The 24357-nt window shown below is 38.1% G+C and overlaps 1 pseudogene; it reads left to right on the top strand.

Moving 5' to 3' along the window:
- The window catches only part of LOC144956322 (uncharacterized), a 24603-nt pseudogene extending 11649 nt beyond the window's left edge, over positions 1–12954 (top strand).
- The last annotated feature ends 11403 nt before the right edge of the window (positions 12955–24357 follow it).

The following is a 24357-nucleotide window of genomic DNA, read 5'->3' as shown; positions in this document are numbered from 1 at the left end:
GACAAACGATGATAAATATGATTCGAATTACATTCTGTTTAAATCTCTTATCTATCTCCTTTTTATGAATTTTATTCTCTACGTACACCTGACTGATAATCGATAATCTCAAATCTACAGTCTTCTTATCTTCTGTGGAAAATATGGGTGGGGGGCGGTGGTGGTTTTGTGTGTCGCATTTGTTTACACAGCAGAGCAACTTGGACAAGTGAAATGTAGCCATAAAGGTAACCAACTCAATTATTTGCAGAACAATAAATATTATAAGAACATGAGATAATAAATATCATCAAAATGACTATAATTTTTCTGTAGCTATTTTACAATACACTAATCATCAGTAAATGATCTTTGTGAAGCTTTTCATTTTTATATGAACATAGCTGCAGCTTCACGATTATGATTATAAAATATGTCTAGAAAGTTTAAGAACAGAAGAGGGCATGATGATCTATTACACAGCCTGTAACAAATAAATACTATCTATTATCAATTCAAACTTAGATCGGAAGTTGTGAATTCAACGACAATATTTAAGCCTCAAAGCTTAACTTACTACTCAACTGTTGCTAAATTTTATATTCAGTTTGGTTTTACAAAAAGTCAAAAGGGCATCAATAATGCAGGTGTAAAAAAAAGTCTATGAAGGGCGATAACCAAAATTATACCTCTGCACTCTTACATAACAAGACTAGTGTGTTCTGGATGTCTCTTACAGTCTGTCAAAGCATCGAGACTGCCAGCTTGGTTTATTAATACTAAAATCTTTTTAATGATCTTTTCTTATGACGGGCATTTGATTCCAAAACTCCACTCTTCAATTAGATTCAATAGTCTGATGTCACGTCCACCCAGCATGGTTCTAAACAAAGAAAATCGGTACTTTTTATTCTTCATGCTGACTAGAAATTGTTCACATGTCATGTGATCAGAATGTATAAAAGTCAAAACATGATCATATTTATAATGTTTTTCTCCTCTGGATACACTGTTATGCTCGTCGGAGAAGAATTTCATATGGTGTCCGCCATTGTTCTGATAGTTTAGAACCAGTTACTAAGTTACTTTGTGTCATTACGAGGGAAGTGACGTCACGACTATTGAAGCCTATTCGAACACTTGCTTTCTGGATAGGAGATCTAAAAACTGAATGCTTAACATGAAGAGAAGATGACACAAAGTCGGAGAATATGGAGAGGATTCGTTTATGTTCTGCAGCTATGTGGTCTAGCGGTATAATACTAGTTTCGGATTGGAAGGTTCTGGATTCGAGCCTAGCTCGGCGCATAGTTGAGTCCTTGGAAAAGGACCGTAGTCGGGTGTAAACTGAGGACCTGGTCGTTAACAGTCCGAAAAAAATGTAATATCGCCTGGTCGTTAACAGCTCTCTCTCTCTCTCTCTCTCTCTCTCTCTCTCTCTCTCTCTCTCTCTCTCTCTCTCTCTCTCTCTCTCTCTCTCTCTCTCTCTCTCTCTCTCTTCCACACTTTTTACTCAGCCAACTTTCTAACTTCATAATTTTATGTTTATATATTATATCAGTAATAATTTTTTTAAAGGCTTAATTTAAATTCGCTCTTTTGATGTTTTGCAAATGATTAAAGATTCTTTTCTTAATTATAAATTGCATAAGTGGTTGCAGTAATACACAAACTAGCCGTGTTTGTAGTATAAAAACAAATATCTCCTTTTGGTGTATATCAAAAGTATATCATTATCTCTTGATATATGGTGGGCAGCATAATAGGGCTCTAAAATTGGAAATATGGCAATTTGTTAAATTATATTTATTAAAAGTCAGTTTGTATCTAATGATCAGAACAGATGTGTTTAAGAAGTTAGTAATATATTACGTAATATTAAGTAACAACGAATAGCTATGTTATTTTTGCATTAGATTTGGACTTGGTAGACGGGCTGAAAGATTATCCTCCTTTTTAACAAATTGTCATTATATTATCATCACTGAAAAAGTCAGGGATATTTTGGCAATTTGGAAAAGAAAATATCTGGCCTAATTTGCAATGCATTCACCCGTGTCCGTGTCATGTTTCTATAAATAAGTCTAAGAAAAGGAACAAGTCACGATCGGTCACGTGCCCCATACAAACGCCCTTTATTACAAAGTATATCAAAACAACGATTAAAAAAACATTCAATTATATAATATTATGTATAATTCAAAAGCTTTAATTGTCGTACCCTGGATCGAATTTTAAAATTTGGCCAGAAATCTTGTCCTTCAAAAATCGATGGATTTAAACGACCCTCATCTTTGCAAAAACTCTCAAACCTGGGATTTAGGTCCTAAGTTAGGACAAGGAAGATTGTGTGAAGTCCCAGGTTTGAGGTTTCGACACAAAGCACTCTAGAAATACAATCATTATTATCATTATCATTATTTCGAGTTTTCTGGCCAAATATTTTACTACGAGTACAGTAGTTAGCTGGTTAAAAAAGGAATTCGTGTTGACGTCATCGAGATCATTGCCATATCGTGGTTCGGGTGTGTAAACAAAAGGCTATCTATCACACATTTATGCACCGCCTTTTGTAACGGAGGACAATAACCTTATACACAGTGAATAAATTAAATACGACCAACCAGGAATGAAATGAATGTTAGATCTAAATATAAAATGCACCATTCGTAGATCATTCTGGTAAACAAGAAAGTTATGGATAAAGTCGACGTGTAATTTTTTTGCAGGTCTGATAACCCAATTTATTATAGGCTCATTCTTGTAATGGAAATCTCAAAAAAAAAAATGACCCAAAATATTTCCCATTACAACAATGTTAAACTAGGGCCATTAGTGGGTTCGGCTGTCGGACCTGAATATATGTAAACGTCGGATAAATTGACAAACAAAAGATAGGGCTAGAGTTTAAACACGCACTGAGCCAGTTTAAGTTTAAATTTGCTTTTTGGCTTTTTATCCATCCTCCCGTAATACCATTTGACTTGATGGGTCACATTTTTCATTCTGCATTTTCTGGCACTGTGTTTCATATAGATAGTTCGAAGATGATGTTACTCATGTCTTCGTTATTGTTATTTGCCATCCGCGTTTGTGCGTAATGCTCACTGAACTGTATTAACCTGACTATAAACGTTCATGGATACACACAGTTTTGTGTGTTGGTCCGTTATACTTCCGGATGGCAATGTTATGAGCTTCTTAGCCAAGCGCATACTATCTATACATATTTCTGATTTACAGTTTTAACTTGACACCAGTGTCTGCCCCTAGGTTTGTTACTTCAATGAAATAGTATGACACTCGCTTTCGGGTCAGAAGGTCCTGGGTTCGAGCCTCGCTCGGCGTAGCCTATAGTTGAGTCCTCGGAAAAGGCTCTTTACTCATATTCTCTCACAGTACTCAGGTGTAAAATGAGTACCTGGCCGATAACAGCGTTGTCTCTGTCCGAGAAAAAAAAATGTAATATCGCCTAATAGGCGTCATGTCCCGCTCTACATGATATGTGTTACTGTTGGCTAGGGACCCCTTGTAAAGCGCTTTGAGCACGTTTAGTGGTTATTGCGCTATATAAAAGCTCAATTATTTTTTTAACGAAACAAATTATAACCTTAATCTCGATTGTCAATTTTTGACTGTAATTCTAATACTCAACATTTAATTTTCACTTCTTCTTCTTCTTCTTCTAGGTTCCATGCCTGGTCCAGGCTTCGGATACTGCATGAATTATCTCTCTCCATTCCTCCCTGTCTCTTGCCTTTTCAAACAGCTCTTGGATTGTTAGGCTGGTGAAGCCCTTCAGTTGGTCTATGAGTGTTTTTCTTTGTCTCCCCGGGCGCGTTTACCAGATATTTTTCCACAACTTGCCAGGTATTCATTCTTATCTTTCCTTACTATGTGTCCGAAAAAGGATAGTTGTCGATCCACTATTAAGGGCATTAGTTTCCTTTGTTGGTATGTTTGTTTTAGCACTTCTTCGTTCGTTTTGTGTGCAGTATACGGTATTCTCTGCATCCTTCTCAAGCACCACATTTCAAAAGCTTCAATGTTCTTTTGTGTTTCTGCATTTGTAGTCCAGCTTTCGCATCCGTATAACAAGATTGGCCACACGTAGCACTTCAAGACTCGGAATCTAATCCCGAACGACATCTGTTTGTTTTTCAAAATGTTTCCCAGGTCCATGAAGGCCTGTTTGGCTTGAGCTATTCTTGCTCGTATGTCTCGGTTACATCTTCCATCTGTTGTCACTATTGAACCTAGGTATTTAAAACTTTCTACGTTGGTAAGTTGCTCGCCGTGAATCGTTATATTGCAGGTGTTGTTGTTTTCGGGGTTTTTCTGTATTACCATGCATTCCGTTTTGGTGATATTCACTTCCATTCCCTTCTTCATAATAATTAAAAACAAACAAACAAAACTTGTGCTTTTCTATAGCGCAATATCCACTTAACTCTCTATTTACCAGCCGTTTTCAGGATTTTCCCCAAAACTTCACACCCAACCAACAGAAAAAAATATATCTTTTATCACTCAAACACAATAGCGGTAAGTTCTTGCGATAATTAATTTCCTGAGCAAAACAACATGCTCTAACAACACACTGTTCGTTTTCTGTAAATTTTATGATGTACAAAAGAAATTTGAATAAGAAAAATGTTGGTTGTATCGTAACGAATGTGACGATTTTCCTACAGTTGGTAAGGAAAGGGCTAACGCACTCAAAGTGGTTTACAAGGATTCCATAGCCAACAGCAACACTTAACACGTAGGACGAAACATGACGCCTGTTAGACGAGTACGATGAGAGAATGGGAGTAAAGAGCCTTTTCCAGAGGACTCAACCATGCACCGCTCAGAGCGGTATCATACGACTGGGCCACAACCAGTGCCTGCCCCACGGTTTGTTACTTCAATGTAACACATAAGCTAAATCTCAATTGTCTGGTTCTGACTGTAACTTCAAGTATAAATAAATAAATAAATAAATAAATAAAAATAGATAAATAAATTAATAATAGATAAATTCCCTTTATTCGTCAGGGGAAATTTGTCTCTATTGCCTATTTTTAATGAAGACTGGAATAACCCAGGCGCCAGCCGCAGTGCAGCGCTGCAAATTGAACTATGGCGAGGTGACTTTCTCAAGGTCACATAGCGCAGTGGGGTGTGATCGAACTCAATACCTTTCGGGCACGAAGCAAAGACCGTACCATAGCCATGCTGAACAACAATCTCATTCCCATATCATACCGTGTTCGGACGATGTATCACAAATTTCATCTGTTCACCGTCTTTAGCATCCAGAGCTCGTATAATTTGCATATAGATTATCGTCCTATGTGGTCTAGTGGTATGACACTCGCTTTCGGATCGGAAGGTCCTGGGTTCGAGATTCGTACTCGGGCATAGTTGAGTCCTTGGAAAAGGCTCTTGACTCACATTCTCTCACCGTAATTTACAGTTCTTAATACAACGAGTTACGAGCTGTTTTAATGAGATTAAACATTGGATGTACCACAATAAGTTAAAATTAAACGATAGTAAAACTGAGATTTTAATGTGTGGAAGGCCGAGTATCCTTAAACAGGCAAATAAATCACCTATTACTCTCGGAAATAGCACAATAGAATTTTCAAATAAAGCAAAAAACCTTGGCGTCATCATTGATAAAGGTCTTTCCATGACAAGCCACGTGAATAACACCATACAATCTATGTACATAGAAATGAAAAAATAAGCAAAATTCGTAATTTAATACCGAAGCATATAACAGAAGTTTTAATTAATTCCCTGGTTTTATCTAAATTGGACTATTGTAACTCCCTTTGGGCGAATTTAGCTAAAGACAAAATTAGCAAACTTCAGGTTGCTCAAAATAACGCAGCCAGGCTCATTGTACGCAATAACAAAAAATACCCGTCAGCAACTCTTCTTCTCCGTGAGTTACATTGGCTTCCTGTTGAAAAAAAGTTGCCTATAAGATTTGAGAATATTTGAGAATATAAGAGAATATTGGCTATTAAGCTTAACTGCTGGTCAAAATTACTTCGCGATGGTGGCGAACGAATCGGCGATCTCAAGAAGTGGGTGAGAGAGGGATCTAGAAATGACTTTGGGTTTGAAACGAATATTTTTGTGTTCGTGGATAGCTCACACGGTAGAGCCACGCTCTCACCTGCCAGGCGGAGTTGTCGTACCAATAAGGTCGCAGGTTCAAGCCCCACCACCGCCGCGAAAAAAATTTTTATTCTCTATTGTCTTCTGGCACTTTTCTACTCACTTCATATCTTGTTGTTACCAACATAAGTGCCTGCTCCACTCACTTTTCTGAATTAAAAATTCACCCCATACATCGGAGCATACTCAATGTCTCAATCGTTTCTATGTTATATGTTTGTGATGAGAATATTGGCTATTAAGCTTAACTGCTGGTCAAAATTACTTCGCGATGGTGGCGAACGAATCGGCGATCTCAAGAAGTAGGTGAGAGAGGGATCTAGAATGACTTTGGGTTTGAAACGAATATTTTTGTGTTCGTGGATAGCTCACACGGTAGAGCCACGCTCTCACCTGCCAGGCGGAGTTGTCGTACCAATAAGGTCGCAGGTTCAAACCCCACCACCGCCGCGAAAAAATTTTTATTCTCTATTGTCTTCTGGCACTTTTCTACTCACTTCATATCTTGTTGTTACCAACATAAGTGCCTGCTCCACTCACTTTTCTGAATTAAAAATTCACCCCATACACCGGAGCATACTCAATGTCTCAATCGTTTCTATGTTATATGTTTGTGATGAGAATATTGGCTATTAAGCTTAACTGCTGGTCAAAATTACTTCGCGATGGTGGCGAACGAATCGGCGATCTCAAGAAGTGGGTGAGAGAGGGATCTAGAAATGACTTTGGGTTTGAAACGAATATTTTTGTGTTCGTGGATAGCTCACACGGTAGAGCCACGCTCTCACCTGCCAGGCGGAGTTGTCGTACCAATAAGGTCGCAGGTTCAAACCACACCACCGCCGCGAAAAAAATTTTTATTCTCTATTGTCTTCTGGCACTTTTCTACTCACTTCATATCTTGTTGTTACCAACATAAGTGCCTGCTCCACTCACTTTTCTGAATTAAAAATTCACCCCATACACCGGAGCATACTCAATGTCTCAATCGTTTCTATGTTATATGTTTGTGATGAGAATATTGGCTATTAAGCTTAACTGCTGGTCAAAATTACTTCGCGATGGTGGCGAACGAATCGGCGATCTCAAGAAGTGGGTGAGAGAGGGATCTAGAAATGACTTTGGGTTTGAAACGAATATTTTTTTGTTCGTGGATAGCTCACACGGTAGAGCCACGCTCTCACCTGCCAGGCGGAGTTGTCGTACCAATAAGGTCGCAGGTTCAAACCCCACCACCGCCGCGAGAAAAAATTTTGTTCTCTATTGTCTTCTGGCACTTTTCTACTCACTTCATATCTTGTTGTTACCAACATAAGTGCCTGCTCCACTCACTTTTCTGAATTAAAAATTCACCCCATACACCGGAGCATACTCAATGTCTCAATCGTTTCTATGTTATATGTTTGTGATGAGAATATTGGCTATTAAGCTTAACTGCTGGTCAAAATTACTTCGCGATGGTGGCGAACGAATCGGCGATCTCAAGAAGTGGGTGAGAGAGGGATCTAGAAATGACTTTGGGTTTGAAACGAATATTTTTGTGTTCGTGGATAGCTCACACGGTAGAGCCACGCTCTCACCTGCCAGGCGGAGTTGTCGTACCAATAAGGTCGCAGGTTCAAACCCCACCACCGCCGCGAAAAATTTTTTTATTCTCTATTGTCTTCTGGCACTTTTCTACTCACTTCATATCTTGTTGTTACCAACATAAGTGCCTGCTCCACTCACTTTTCTGAATTAAAAATTCACCCCATACACCGGAGCATACTCAATGTCTCAATCGTTTCTATGTTATATGTTTGTGATGAGAATATTGGCTATTAAGCTTAACTGCTGATCAAAATTACTTCGCGATGGTGGCGAACGAATCGGCGATCTCAAGAAGTGGGTGAGAGAGGGATCTAGAAATGACTTTGGGTTTGAAACGAATATTTTTGTGTTCGTGGATAGCTCACACGGTAGAGCCACGCTCTCACCTGCCAGGCGGAGTTGTCGTACCAATAAGGTCGCAGGTTCAAACCCCACCACCGCCGCGAAAAAAATTTTTATTCTCTATTGTCTTCTGGAACTTTTCTACTCACTTCATATCTTGTCCTATAAGATTTGTACTGTTGTCTACAAATCCCTGAGCACGAACAGTCACTGGCGGTCGGTCTATTGAGCAAAGTTGTTTTGTGCCGCCCTATAATTTTCAAATTTAGCAGATACTGCTTTTTGTCTCAATTTTTGCCTATGCTGATTTTCGTTCACACTCGCGCATCTCTCCTGTCTTACTTGCCATGATTGGTACCTGTAACTACTGTACGAAGGTTGTGCGTCATCACGGACGGCTCTCTTTTTCTTGTTGCCCCACGCGAGGCGAGATGACGTGCGACAATGAGCTGAGGGTGGGGTATGGGGGCTACCATGAGCCAAAAAGTCAACAGGCCGCCCAAGCATTTTATATAAAAGACTTGTTTTCTTCTGTTTAAAACCACGGCTATCCACTTCCCACCAGAAACAACGGATACTCTTGACTGCTAAAATAACTAGGTCAGGCCGGCAAATTTAATTTTGCACACCTTGAGGCCTGACTTGGGAGAAATCAAAACCATATCAATTTTATCATTGAAAGAACAGGTTTGTTGTAATCGAACCATACGGATGAAGAAAATTACAATAAATATAGATCTTATGCTATTCGTTTTTCTCAAACGGATGTTAATCATCAATAAGAATATTACACAAATCATTCACCGAGTAGAGCCCCATGATGCTATAAATAAGATTCCAAGTCCATTATCCCGAGACACACAGCAGTTCAATTTGTAGTTATTAGTTATGTTATTGTCTTTTGAGTAGATAAGAAGTGCATTGAGGTTGGATTTTCTATTCCTTCTATTAATGACTGTTATCACAGTTGATATTCGAAGGAAGAAATTTATATGGCAGTCTAATTGCTGTTGTCATATTGTTCTTTTAAAAAAATGATATTCACAAATCACAATGAACAGACGTGTATCGCAATCCATACCGAAACAACAATGAAAGGATCCATAGACTTCAATGATCGGATGTTATACAATTTTTTCTGTAGAGGAAAATCGACAAATGGACCTCTTTTACATAATATATGCCCGTCGTAAATGCCACTTATGTGAGTATATCTCTTCAAAATTCAAACCACACATGACCCCCCCCCCCCCCCCCCCCATTTTATTTTTATACACAATATACACACATTCTAAAAAAAATACACCCACTAGAACATTGATATTGAGCAATTTCCGCTAAGTGAGCTCAAGACACTTAAAAAGGGCTCCTAAGCCAAAAGCAACGTGAAGACGAGACATGATGCCTGTTGGGCGAGATAACATTTTCCTCCAACAAAATCAACACTGCTTCTGGTCAGGTACCTACTCATTTTACACCTGAGTACAGTGAGATAATGTTTTCGATCCATGCCGCCTTAAATAAACAGCCAGCAACCGCCCCTGCGAACAGTCCCTCCTATATAAAAGACCTTCTAAACATATATGTCCCCAATAGAAACTTGAGGTCAAGCAATGACCAATCAATCCTTGTCAAACCTAAGCCATTGCGTAAAATAGGTGAACAGTCTTTTCAATTTTCGGCCCCCCATTTTTGGAACTCTCTCCCGTCACACGTGAGATGCTCGGATTCGTTGACAACGTTCAAATCTCGCTTAAAGTTTTATCTTTTTACGTCATAATGTTGCAATATTATTTTCATATTTTGTTGTTGTTAAATTGAATTCGTATCACGGTTCCTTCACACTTGTCTCACTGTAATATGTTTTGTTTTATATCACTGTAAAGCGCTTAGAGCCTGTGACAACGGGGTAAAGCGCTATATAAATGCCATTTATTATTATTATTATTCTCTCACCGTACTCAGGTGTAAAATGAGTACCTGGCCGTTAACAGCGTTGTCTTTGTCCGAAAAATTGTAATATCGCCTAACAGGCGTCATGTCCCGTCCTACATGTTAATTGTTGCTGTTGACCAGGGACCCCTTGTAAAGCGCTTTGAGCACATTTAGTGGATATTGCGCTACATAAAGCTCAATTTTAATTAAATTTTTTTTAAAGGGTAGCAAGCATTTTATTTTCTCTCAACGTACTCAGATGTAAAATGAGTATCTGGCCGGTAACAGTGCTGTTTCTGTCGAAAAGACATTGTAATATCGCCTAATCAGATGTCATGTTTCGTTCTCCACGTTACGTGATGCTGTTGTCTTGGAACCCCTTGTAAAGCGTTTTGAGCACGATTAGTGAATATTGTGCTATATACTATACGTACGTTTTTAGGTATTTCATCATGTCGTCAAGTAAAGTAGTCCTTCAGAGCCATGGGGTCCACGGGGCTGGAGTTTATCCCGGTTTCTGTAGCGTGAAACGGTCCATAGCAATTGCTTGCTACCCTTTAGAAGGACGCTAGTCTATGGCAACGTACTTTCCGACAGATCTAAAGATCTAATAAACCCAGCAACCCAATGACTGCTGGGGGGGGGGGGGGGGGTCTCGGCATCACCTGGAATCGATCTTGGTCCCTTTGCGTGTGAAGCGAGTGCGCTACCATCTGCGCTATCCGGGGCCTCACCGGTCAGTTTTTTTTTTTTGTGTTTTTGTTTTTTTAATTATGTTTGTTGTTTGTTTGTTTGTTTGTTTGTTTGTTTGTTTTTGTTTTTTGTTTTGTTTTTTTTTTTCATGGTGGTGGGGGGGGGGGGGGTTGTTCGTTCGTTTTGTTTGTTTTGTTGGGGTTTTTTTTCTTTTCTTTTCTTTTTTATTTTGTCTTGTTTTGTCTTGGTTTTTTTTTTTTATGGTTTTCATTTGATTTTGTTTTGTTATTGGTTTTGGGTTTGTTTGTTTTTCTGTGGGATTTTTTTTCTCTGGTTTGTTTTAGGGAGGGGGGTTGTTTTGTTTTCGTTGTTTTTTTTTTTCTTTCTAGTTTTTTCTGTTTTATTATGTTCTGTTTTGTTTTTTTTTATTTTTATAATTATTATTCGTTATTTTTATTTATTTATTTATCTATTTATTTTCATTTTTTATTATCCTTTTTTTAGCTTTATTTTATATTTTTGGGTTTTTTCTTCTTTTTTTTTCATTTGGGTTAATAAATAAGTTACCATTTGTAAGATCCTATTTTGGCATTCTATAATTTTTCATTTCTTTTTTTATTTTTTTTTTTATTTGGTTTTTATGGTGAGTGTCCCTTAGATAACATACAGATCTCAACAAGTGTGGATGAAACGATGCCAGACAAAGCAAGAAAGAAAAATACAAGATAAACAAAACAAAACCAACAAAATAACAAAGACATCCCAATAAATCAGTCCTTTTAATTCTGCTCCCTGTTTAAATTAGACTTTTGTCACGACTTCTTTACCTTGAAATTAATAACAATATAAAGCGTCGAGCCGAGGGCGCTGTAAACTTCTTCTATCCACATGTTAATGTTAATTGTTTCTATTGATCCAGGGCTACGGAATTTTACATAATTTGTTGTTCTTGGCTGAACGTTAATTAATTTTGTCTACATCATTTGATACAATGAAATGCATCCATTGAATTGTGACTGTTTTAAACCTCTACTTACCACCTGCATCGAAATCGTCACATTTGTTACGACACAATATACATTTTTCTTATTCAGATTTATTTTGTACATCACAAACTTTAAGAACGATCTTTGTTTAATTAATAAGAACATAAAGTAGTTTTGTAGAGAGATTGGTTGGGTTTAAAAAATCAATTTTTCCGCTGGTTAAGCCTGCCAGTTTGGGAAAATACTGAAAAGGATCGGTAAGGAGAGAGTTAAATCATTTTTATCACTTGTTTAATAAAGGTACCATATTATTATAATATAATATATTATTATTAGACTTTAAAAGATAAGATACTATGAGATATTGGGTCTTGAGGACTGAATAAGCAAAGTGTACGATATGAGGAGACCCAAATGTACGACTTGGTGAACCCTTGTAAAAAGTGTACGATATGAGGAGACCCAAGTGTATGAATTGATGAACCCTTGTAAAAAGTGTACGATATGAGGAGACCCAAGTGTAAGGCTTGCTTGATGAACCCTTGTAAAAAAATGTACGATATGAGGAGACCCAAGTGTACAACTTGATGAACCCTTATAAAAAAAAGTGTACGATATGAGGAGACCCAAGTGGACGACTTGATGAACCCTTATTAAAAAATGTACGATATGAGGAGACCCAAGTGTACGACTTGATGAACCCTTGTAAAAAAAGTGTACGATATGAGGAGACCCAAGTGTATGAATTGATGAACCCTTGTAAAAAGTGTACGATATGAGGAGACCCAAGCGTACGACTTGATGAACCCTTGTAAAGAATGTACGATATGAGAAGACCCAAGTGTACGACTTGATGAACCCTTATAAAAAAGTGTACGATATGAGGAGACCCAAGTGTACGACTTGATGAACCCTTATTAAAAAAATGTACGATATGAGGAGACCCAAGTGTACGACTTGATGAACCCTTGTAAAAAGTGTACCATATGAGGAGACCCAAGTGTAAGGCTTGATGAACCCTTGTAAAAAGTGTACGATATGAGGAGACCCAAGTGGACGACTTGATGAACCCTTATTAAAAATGTATGATATGAGGAGACCCAAGTGTACGACTTGATGAACCCTTGTAAAAAAAGTGTACGATATGAGGAGACCCAAGTGTATGAATTGATGAACCCTTGTAAAAAGTGTACGATATGAGGAGACCCAAGCGTACGACTTGACGAACCCTTGTAAAGAATGTACGATATGAGAAGACCCAAGTGTACGACTTGATGAACCCTTATAAAAAAGTGTACGATATGAGGAGACCCAAGTGTACGACTTGATGAACCCTTATTAAAAATGTACGATATGAGGATACCCAAGAGTACGACTTGATGGACCCTTGTAAAAAGTGTACGATATGAGGATACCCAAGAGTACGACTTGATGAACCCTTGTAAAAAGTGTACGATATGAGGAGATCCAAGCGTACGAATTGATGGATCCTTGTAAAAAGTGTACGATATGAGGAGACCCAAGTGTAAGGCTTGCTTGATGAACCCTTGTAAAAAATGTACGATATTATAGGGTGTCCTCTCTCCAGGCCTACTCTGTCGTACTCTGGAAAAACCCATAATATTAAAGAATTTGGCCAGAAAACTCGTCCTTCAAATATCGATCTCTTTAAATGACCCTCATCTTGGCCAAATGGAAGTCCCAGGTTTGAGAGTTTTTGCCAAGAGGAGGGTCATATCGATCAATATTTGAAGGACGAGTTTTCTGGCCAAATGTTTACATATGGGTTGTTGTTTTATTTTTTCCAGAGTACCGCAGTACCTTAAAGTGATGTACAGTTATAACAAGAGATGAAGTGAGTAGGAAAGTGCTAGAAGACAAAAGAGAATAAAAATTTCGCGGCGGTGATGGGGGTTTGAACCCGCGACCTTACTGGTACGACAACTCCGCCTGGCCGGGGAGGGCATGACTCTACCGTATGAGTTATCCACGATTCCATTAAAGTTATAAGAGATATGCGATTAGGTAGATGGAAGTTGTTTAACCCTCTCCTTACCAGCCATTTTCAGGATTTCCCCCAAAACGTCACACCCAACTCACACAAAAATATATTTTATCACTCAGACATAATAGCAGTAAAATTCTTGCCATACATAATTTTTTAGCAAATTTATGCTTTACAATACACTGTTCATTTTCTTTAAATTTTATGATGTACAAAAGATTTTTGAAAAAGAAAAATGTTGGTTGTATTGTAACGAATGTGACGATTTTACTGTGGTTGGTAAGGAGAGGGTTAAATATATGGTCAAAACATTCGTCGCCTTTTACAAAAATGTACACTACACCAGAGCGAATTCCTTACAACAGTACTTAGTGTACGATATGTGGAGATTTCACTCGAGTATAGGTTAAGTATTATATAGATAGAATGAAGATGACGTCACTCAGGTCTTTGTTATTGAGTTGTTTTTGGGTTGTTTTTTTTGTTTGTTTGTTTGGTTGGTTTTTTTTTTTTTTTTGTTTTTTTTTTGTGTGTTTTTTGGTTATATTTTTGTTTTTTGTTTTGCCATCCATGTTTATGAGTAATTCTCACTAAGCTGTATTAACCAGACTATAAACGTTCGTTACACATAGTTTTGTGTGTTGGTCCGTTATACTTCCGAATGGTATTGTTGTGAGCTTCTTAACCAAGCGCACACTATCTATAGATAGAACGAAGTTGACGTCACTCGGGTTTTTGTTATGGTCTTTTGCCATCCGCGTTTATGAGTAATTCTCACTAAACTGTATTAACCAGACGATAAATGACCAAGATTACACATAGTTTTGTGTGTTGGTCCGTTATATTTCCGGATAGCAATGCTGTGAGTTTCTTAGCCAAGCGCACACTCTCTATACAGGGTTCCAAAAAATTGGAAAGAATTGGATTCGATAGTCTGATGTCACATCCGCCCTGCAACGAGCAGTTTGGTTCTAAACAAAGAAAAAAGGTGCATTTTATTTTTCATGCTGACTCCAACTTTTTCACATGTCATGTGATCGAATGTATAAAAGTCAAAACATGATCCGATTTATAATGTTTTTCTCCTCTGCATACACTTTATGCTCGTCGGAGAAGTATTACACAAGGGCGTCCAACTTTGTTCCGATAGTTTAGAACCAGTTACTAAGTTACCATGCGTCATTACGCGGGAAGTGACGTCACGACTGTTGAAGCCTATTACGACGCTAGTTCAGTACGAAGCAGAAACCAAAAATATTTGAAAATTGACAAGCAACAAGAACAAAACCTTAATTTGATTCTTGCCGAGTTTAATTTTTTTTTTTTTAATGCTTTATTGGTTAATAAACTATGGCGGGTAACCAAACTGGTATAATAAAAATCACGATATAAACAGTTTTCAAATTTTCGTCTTGTTTTATCAATGAAGTGTTACTAGTGTAAGGTGTGACCGTGACTGCTCGTAGCCATCGTCAAGTTATAGATAGTATGCGCTTGGCAAAGAGGCTCATAACATTGCCATCCGGAAGTATAACGGACCAACACACAAAACCATGTGTAACCATGAAGTTTTATAGTTTGGTTAATACAACTTAGTGAGAAGTACTCATAAACGCGGATGGCAAAAAAGCAATAACAAAGACTCGATTGACGTCATCTTCATTCTATCTATAGATAGTATGCAGATGACGTCGCTCAGGCCTTTGTTATTGTTTTTGCCATCCGCGTTTGTGAGTTGTTCTCACTACACTGTATAGATAGTTCGAAGATGACGTCTCTCAGGCCTTTGTTATAGTTTTTGCCATCCGCGTTTGTGAGTTGTTCTCACGAAACTGTATTAACCAGACTATAAAAGTTCATGGTTACACAGAGTTTGTGTGTTGGTCCGTTATACTTCCGGATGGCAATGTTGTGAACTCCTTGGCCAAGCGCATTCTATCTATAGATAGTATGCAGATGACGTCACTCAGGCCTTTGTTATTGTTTTTGCCATCCGCGTTTGTGAGTTGTTCTCACTAAACTGTATTATCCAGACTATAAAAGTTCATGGTTACACAGAGTTTGTGTGTTGGTCCGTTATACTTCCGGATGACAATGTTGTGAACTCCTCGGCCAAGCGCATTCTATCTCAGACTATAAAAGTTCATGGTTGCACAGAGTTTGTGTGTTGGTCCGTTATACTTCTGGATGGCAATGTTGTGAACTCCTCGGCCAAGCGCATTCTATCAACACACAAACTCTGTGTAACCATGAACTTTTATAGGCTGGTTAATACAGTTTAGTGAGAACAACTCACAAACGCGGATGGCAAAAAACAATAACAAAGGCCTGAGTGACGTCATCTGCATACTATCTATAATAAAAATCACGATAAAAACAGTTTTCAAATTTTCGTCATGTTTCATCAGTGAAGTGTTACAAGTGTAAGGTGTTACCGTGTCTGATCGTAGCCATCGTCAAGTTATAGATAGTATGCACTTGGCTAAGAAGCTCATAACATTGCCATCCGGAAGCGTAACGGACCAACAAACAAAACTGTGTGTATCCATGAACGTTTATAGTCAGGTTAATACAGTTCAGTGAGCATTACTCATAAACGCGGATGGCAAAAAACAATAGCAAAGACCTGAGTGACGTCATCTTCGAACTATCTATAGCCTGACACCGAAACCCCAAAAAAGACTGGCATTATTTGGTTTTTACACCGCCTAGTGAGTTGTCGTTAGTAGTGCTCATGGAAGCAAGTGGTCCCATTGGTTGAACTATTGAATTCAACTCACGATTTGTTTTCTTTTGTGGCCAAAGACTGGCATTTTGACGTCATTTTTTTATCAGTGTCAGGCTATAAGTAAACGATGTCGACGGTCTGACACTGATTAAAAATGACGTCAAAATGCCAGTCTTTGGTCACACAAGAAAACCAATCGTTAGTTGTATTCAATAGTTCAACAAATGGGACCACTTGTTTCCATGAGCACCTCTAACGACAACTTACTTGGCGGTTCAAAAACCAAATAATGACGTCAAAAAGCCAGTCTTTTTGGGTTTCAGTGTCAGGCTATAACTTTACGATGGCTACGGTCTGGTTGAAAGACAGTAAATGACCGGTCGGGATAAAGTCTGGAATAAGTTTTTTGCTTCTAACAATTGAGCTTGAAATTGAGCTTTTACATAGCGTAATATCCACTAAACGTGCTCAAAGCGCTTTACAAAGGGTCACTGGCCAACATCACCACTTATAGCATGTAGGACGGGACATGACGCCTGTTTAGCGATATTACAATTTTTTTCCGGACAGAGACAACACTTTTAACGACCAGGTACTCATTTTACACCCGAGTACGGTGAGAGAACGTGAGTGAAGAGTCTTTTCCAAGGACTCAAATATGTGCCGAGCGAGGCTCGAACCGAAGGACCTTCCGATCCGAAAGCGAGTTTCATACCACAAGACCACGACATATATAGCCGCACACAAGCTACATAATTATCAGAACGAGCAGAAATCATATTGGATTTATTTCTAAAGGTGAATAACCTCCAATGTCCCCTGATTTGAATTTGGTCTTTGATGATTAACCCTCTCCTCACCACCTACAGCAAAATCGTCACATTTGTGACCCATCGTCTCAAAACGGTATTAAGTTTAACTAGATGCTGAAAAGTGAATTTATTGACACAAATAAGAAGCTTGGAGCTGATTCCGCTTCGCTATGGTAGAGAATAGATACTATTTCTTGCATTTCAAAGGACTCTAACGTCATATTTCTCATCTTTTCATGTCTAAATCCATTTTTGTGAGTCTTAGCCATCCCGACTTAATACCACTTTGAGGCGGTGGGTCACATTCGTTACGACACAATATACATTTTTCTTATTCAGATTTATTTTGTCAAAAACTTTGAAGAATGATCTTTGTTTGATTAAAAAGAACATAGCGTTGTTTTGTAGAGAGCTTGTTTGAGTTAAAAAATTATTTTTTCTGCTGCCTGTCATTTTGGAATCATCGGTAAGGAAGGAGTTCATAAGGGCCATAAAACGTTTTAAAACGTTTTTTGTGCGGCTATGACACTCGCTTTCGGATCGGAAGCTCCCGGTTTCGAGCCGCGCTCAGCACATAGTTGAGTCCTTGGAAAAGGCTCTTTACTAACATTCTCCCACTGTACTCAGGTGTAAAATTAGTAAAACCAAAAACTAGAGGCTCCTAATGAGTCAATAAAATGGAGTGAAAGATAAAGGGAGTAAATGAATCATATAAATATTAAATGACAATAATAATGCTGAAAACTTATATAGCGCTATAACTCCGAGACACCAGACTCTAAGCGCTTAAATTACAAATTACTTTGGCTGAAACATACTCATTCACACACACAAGCATACACACACACACACACACACACACACACAACACACAACAGAAACCAGACAGACCTATTTTGGTTCTCATACCATCTACTAAAGACGAAACAGATATGTTTTAAGGGAACGTTTAAAAATAGACAACACAAAACATTATTTAGTTTATGAGTTACATTTACTTCCTTTAACTTTCTCTCCAATGTATAATGAGTACATCGCCGGCGTTAACAGCATTGTCTCTTTCGGAAAAAAAAATTGTAATAATATCGCCAGGCGTCATGTCTCATTCTGCATTTTCGTGTTGCTGTTGGTCTGGGACCCTTTGTAAAGTGCTTTGAGCTCGTTTAGTGCATTTCTTAAGTCACAGCTCGACTCTTTACTCACTTTCTCTCATCGCACTATGGTGTAAAATAAAATGAGTACCTGGCCGTTAACAGCGTCGTCTCAAGCTTAAGTCGTTGTTCTGCTGTACAGGGGAAGCCACTCTGATAATGTCTTTCTCTGAACACCGACGAATATTATTATTTCCCTTACAAGGTAAAACGGGATGCATTCATTGTTTTTGTCACCAGAAAGAAATACAAAGTAAACAAAACTTTAATCAAGATACCCTGAAAATGAAAAACTTGAGCTTTTATATAAGGCAATATCCACTAAATGTGCTTAAATTGCTTTACAAATGGTTCCTAGCCAACAGCAACACTTGACATGTAGAACGAGACATGACGGATGCTAAGCGATATTACATTATTTTTCTCGGACAGAGACAACGCTTTTTACGGCCTGGTACTCATATTACACCTGAGTACGGTGAGAGAATGCGAGTAAAGAGTCTTTTTCAAGGACTCAACTACGGGTCGAGCGAGGCTCGAACCCAGGACCTTCCGATCCGAAAGCGAGTGTCATGCCACAAGACCACATAGCCGCACTTGGAGCAGCAATGATGACGTCATTCGACAAGGATCGGCGCCTGACGATTGTATGCATCTTTTAAAGAACTGAACAAGTGTGTATGAAAGGTGCCAGGCAAAGCAAGAAGGAAAAATACAAGAACAAAAAACAAACGGCATCACAGATAAGAAAAGCAGAAGAAAGAAATTCGAGGTTCACTTTCTATCTCCATATTTGGAAAAGATCAACAAAGAACGTGACAGACAAAGATGGACGACGAAAACATGCCATCATGAAGAGTCCGACCCGGATATCATCCTGGGTCACTTGACAAACTCAAAGTTTATCATTGAGACCCCATCTCAGTCGAGGAAGACTGATTTTTTAAAGATGTTTTTTTTTCTTATTATATTTGTCTTTCTTTCTTTCTTTTTCTGGCACCTTTCATACACACTTGTTCAGTTCTTTATCTTAAACCGATGGTGCCTGCTCCTTAATTTCTTAATTTGATATGCATCTTTTGCCCACCAAAATGCTGTCCAGCGGCCGAGAAAATAAACAAGCTATATTATATTATACTATTCAATACCTGTTGATTGGAGTTCCACACGACCTTGAACATGCAACAAGAAGGGGTAAACATGTTTTAAACGAACACGATCACAGATTCCAAATTTCAAACTCAAGAGTGCAATGCATGAGCAATATTTGTTTGTCTTTTTTCTTTCCAACAAATCTTAGACTTGAGAATAGCCTGTCTGCGGATGTCGTTAGCGCTGAAAACCGTAAACATTTTCAGAGGCAGAATCGCTTCTGTGCCACTCTAAACACTAACATGGAGACCAAAGTCTGTGACAATTTTCTTCTTCTTCTTCTTCTTCTTCTTCTTCTTCTTCTTCTTCTTCTTCTTCTTCTTCTTCTTCTTCTTCTCCTTCTTCTTCTTCTTCTTCTTCTTCTTCTTCTTCTTCTTCTTCTTCTTCTTCTTCTTCTTCTTCTTCTTCTTCTTCTTCTTCAATTTGATTGCTTTATTGGTCCGGTATAAATGAATGAGAACGATCTGGACCGATGAAGTGCAGGGAGTGGGGGCGGCCACACCCTATAAAGTATTGTAAGCAGAGAGAAAGGATTAAGGGCTATAGATGTGGAGGTCCGCACATGATAAAATTTTGCAAAGAGAAAGATACAAATCCTGCTAGTTGCCAGCTGGAGATGGTTCAGGGTGTGCTCAACAGAGTGCCGGTCATTGAAGTAGAAATTGACAGCAAGAAAGTATTGGTGTTGATTGACACCGGGTGCACCAGGAGTATGATAACGGAGAAGTTTGCTACTGCATCAGTGGGGGAGACGTCGGTGTTGGCGTTCGACGGAAGGAAGGTGAGGTACCAGGGATATGAGAGAGTGAAAGTAAAGATTGGGATGAGGTGGAGGAAGATGTGAGAGTTGTGCAGTCATTGGTTGGATGTGTGGAGTTCATCGTGGGCATGGATATTAATGGCAAGTTGGGAGGCGTAACAGTGGTGGGGCGAGAAGTGAAGTTTGACAAGACTGGTGCTTGTGCCATAACGGTCTGTGAGGAGAGGAGTCCTGATATAAAAGACAAGGATTTTGATGAGTGGTTTGATAGAGAAAAGTGGACAGTGAGATATAAGTGGAATGAGAAAGGAGCACCGGAGTTGAAAAACAGAGTGGGTGAATACAAAATGCGCCTAGATGATGAAAAGAATGTTAATTACGAGGCAGAAGTCGAGAGATGGATTGAAGAGGGAGTGTTTGTGCCTTGAAAAGGAGAAGAAGGAAGGCTGCTAGCACTGATGGTCGTGGAGCAACCCACCAAGGGGAAAGTTCGACCTGTACTTGACTTCAGAGAGCTTAATGCTCACGTAAGGAGCCACACCGCGACAGCTGATATCTGTGGAGAGAAAGTAAGAGAATGGCGTCAGGCAGACGGAAAGGCAGAGATAGTTGACTTAAAGGCTGTATAGCTATCTACAATTACATGTGACAGAGGACCTGTGGAAGCACCAGTTGGTAAAGTACAACGACAGGGTTACTGTCTTACAAGGCTGGACTTTGGACTGAGCTCGGCACCCATCATTATGTCGAAGATCTGCATACAGTTCTGCACAAGGATGAGCAGGTGGGTGCTGGGACCAGTTCATACATAGATGGTATCTATGTAGACCTGCGTAAGGTGACGTCCAAGGACCCACTTAAAAAGAAATGGACTCACGTCCAAGGAACATGAGACGCTGGAGGGAGGTGCTGCACTGGGGCACAAGCTGCATCGAGGCGAGGATGGGATACTGCAGTACAGAAGGGCCAATCAGGTACCAGTGGTGCATGATGAGATGACGAAGAAGGAGCTGTTCTCAGTATGCGGAATGACCGTTGCTATCGTAGGTACGTTTGTTTACGGCTAGAGATTCCTACACACCGCCACGTGTCTTTTATGTCCCCAGAAGAAAAGCATTTTTCAATCATATTTTTGTACTTATCTCTACAACTAGATATTCCTCTCTTTATCTCTTTTTGTTTTGTTTTAAGATCTTTTTTGTTTCCACTAGTAAAGAGAGTTTTCTTTTGGTTCTATAAAAGTTTTAAATCTTTTGTTATCCAAGGCTTGTTGTTAGGATAGTATCTTATTAAATTTCTTTTTCACAACACACTAGAAGATTTTTAGAGAATATAAATAGGGTCACCTAGTGAAGCATGGCTTGTTTTATTTTCTTTACAAGCATAGTCTGGTGTCTTGGATTTAACGCGCTATATAAGTTTTCAGCATTATTATTGTATTATAAAAAAAAAAAATCACGAGTGACAGCTAAAGGCGGGGAGTGGGATATCTATGATAACCATCGAAATAGGAAGGAATAGAACTTGGACTTCCATAGTAAAGAGTTCCGAAAAAGTGGCTCTCGCATGGTACCTGGCACAGCCGCGATGAAGAAGTTAGAAAGTAGCGGGCATGCCTAGTAATTACCTTCGCGTACAGTAGAACGCAATAAGAATTGAAGTAATTATGCCCGTGTTTGGCTTTATTTATGGGTCATTCTCAGTGTAATTCCCAGAGCAGATGGATTCTCTATATAAAACCCAATGTGGAACTTTACAATTTACGTACAAATAATAAATGAAAAGTACTATAATCCTTCACTTCTTAGTGTCCGTTTGGAATTACTGAAAACTTTGCACTTTGCACACATTACCCAATTCTAATGTGTTTATTTTTTTCTGAATTTTCAGAATCTTAATCAACCAAATTCGACTCAGCTGTAAATGTGTACTTAGCAAAACATAGTGACGAATATTCTAAGAGTGCTACATGATGTGTTACAAAAAAGTGTTGGACGAGAAACGTGTACTATCTATACGTCTATCTGCATATCTGTCTTATCTATTCACCCATTTATTCACCCATCTATCTATCTATCTATCTATCTATCTATCTATCTATCTATCTATCTATCTACCTATCTATCTATCTATCTATCTATCTACCTATCTATCTATCTATCTATCTATCTATCTATCTATCTATCCATCTATCCATCCATCCATCCACCCATCCATACATCCACCCATCTATCTATCTATCTATCTATCTATCTATCTATCTATCTATCTATCTATCTATCTATCTATCTATCTATCTATCTATCTATCTATCTATCTATCTATCTATCTATCTATCTATCTATCTATCTATCTATCTATCTATCTATCTATCTATCTATCTATCTATCTATCTATATCTAAAAAACAACAACAAATAAATCCATCCATCTATATCATATATATATATATATATATATATATATATATATATATATATATATATATATATATATTCTTATCTACTTAGACCGTCCCTTGGGGCGCCCAACATGAGCCACAAGTCTTCGCCATTCTGTCCTGTCCTCCATAAGCGTACGCAGCTCCCGGGTGTTGTCCATTCCTGTGTCATCTAGCAGACAGTCAATGTAAGTTTTATTCTGCCTGCCTCTGCTTCCTGCTGCTTGCAATCTCCTCCTTGTGTCTCAAGAAGTGCCCCGCAAGTCTCAGTTTTCTCTTTTGTATCTTCGAGGTCATATATATATATATATATATATATATATATATATATATATATATATATATATATATATATATATGTGTGTGTGTGTGTGTGTGTGTGCGTGTGTGCGTGTGTGTATGTTAAGTTACTCCGTTAAATGGATCTTTTCTCATAATTATGTCTATTTATAATCTCTTTAAACATGCTTAGTTATTGCATGAAAAAACCCATACCATATTCACCGCTAAAACAACTTATTGACATTAATCTTTTTCCCTCTCAAATATCATATGTAAGCCTTTTTTATATTTTCAAAATCATTTTGATATTAATTGTATTTTTTAAAAGAATTAATATTAGCTATACAGTTAATTAACACTAATTTTATACCAAAAAAAAAACAACAAAAAAAAAACAAAAAAAAAACTAAAAAAAAACAAAAAAAAAAAAAAAAAACAAAAACAAAAAACAAACAAACAAACGAAGCACATGTATTCTATATAGGCAGTAGAGAGCACAGGTGCACTTTGTGCCCTCTTGATGAACGAGCACCAGTTGCTCTATTGCAGCCACATCTACGAAGTCAGTTCGCCATCTTGTCTTTTATGTCCCCAGAAGAAAAGCATTTTTCAATCATATTTTTGTACTTATCTCTACAACTAGATATTCCTCTCTTTATCTCTTTTTGTTTTGTTTTAAGATCTTTTTTGTTTCCACTAGTAAAGAGAGTTTTCTTTTGGTTCTATAAAAGTTTTAAATCTTTTGTTATCCAAGGCTTGTTGTTAGGATAGTATCTTATTAAATTTCTTTTTCACAACACACTAGAAGATTTTTAGAGAATATAAATAGGGTCACCTAGTGAAGCATGGCTTGTTTTATTTTCTTTACAAGCATAGTCTGGTGTCTTGGATTTAACGCGCTATATAAGTTTTCAGCATTATTATTGTATTATAAAAAAAAAAAATCACGAGTGACAGCTAAAGGCGGGGAGTGGGATATCTATGATAACCATCGAAATAGGAAGGAATAGAACTTGGACTTCCATAGTAAAGAGTTCCGAAAAAGTGGCTCTCGCATGGTACCTGGCACAGCCGCGATGAAGAAGTTAGAAAGTAGCGGGCATGCCTAGTAATTACCTTCGCGTACAGTAGAACGCAATAAGAATTGAAGTAATTATGCCCGTGTTTGGCTTTATTTATGGGTCATTCTCAGTGTAATTCCCAGAGCAGATGGATTCTCTATATAAAACCCAATGTGGAACTTTACAATTTACGTACAAATAATAAATGAAAAGTACTATAATCCTTCACTTCTTAGTGTCCGTTTGGAATTACTGAAAACTTTGC

This window comes from Berghia stephanieae, chromosome 11 (genome assembly GCF_034508935.2).
Source record: "Berghia stephanieae isolate SIO BIC M18660-M18661 chromosome 11, UCSD_Bste_1.3, whole genome shotgun sequence".
NCBI lineage: Eukaryota > Metazoa > Mollusca > Gastropoda > Nudibranchia > Aeolidiidae > Berghia > Berghia stephanieae.
Note: the sequence above shows the minus strand (reverse complement) of the source record. Positions and strands in the feature narration are given on the sequence as shown.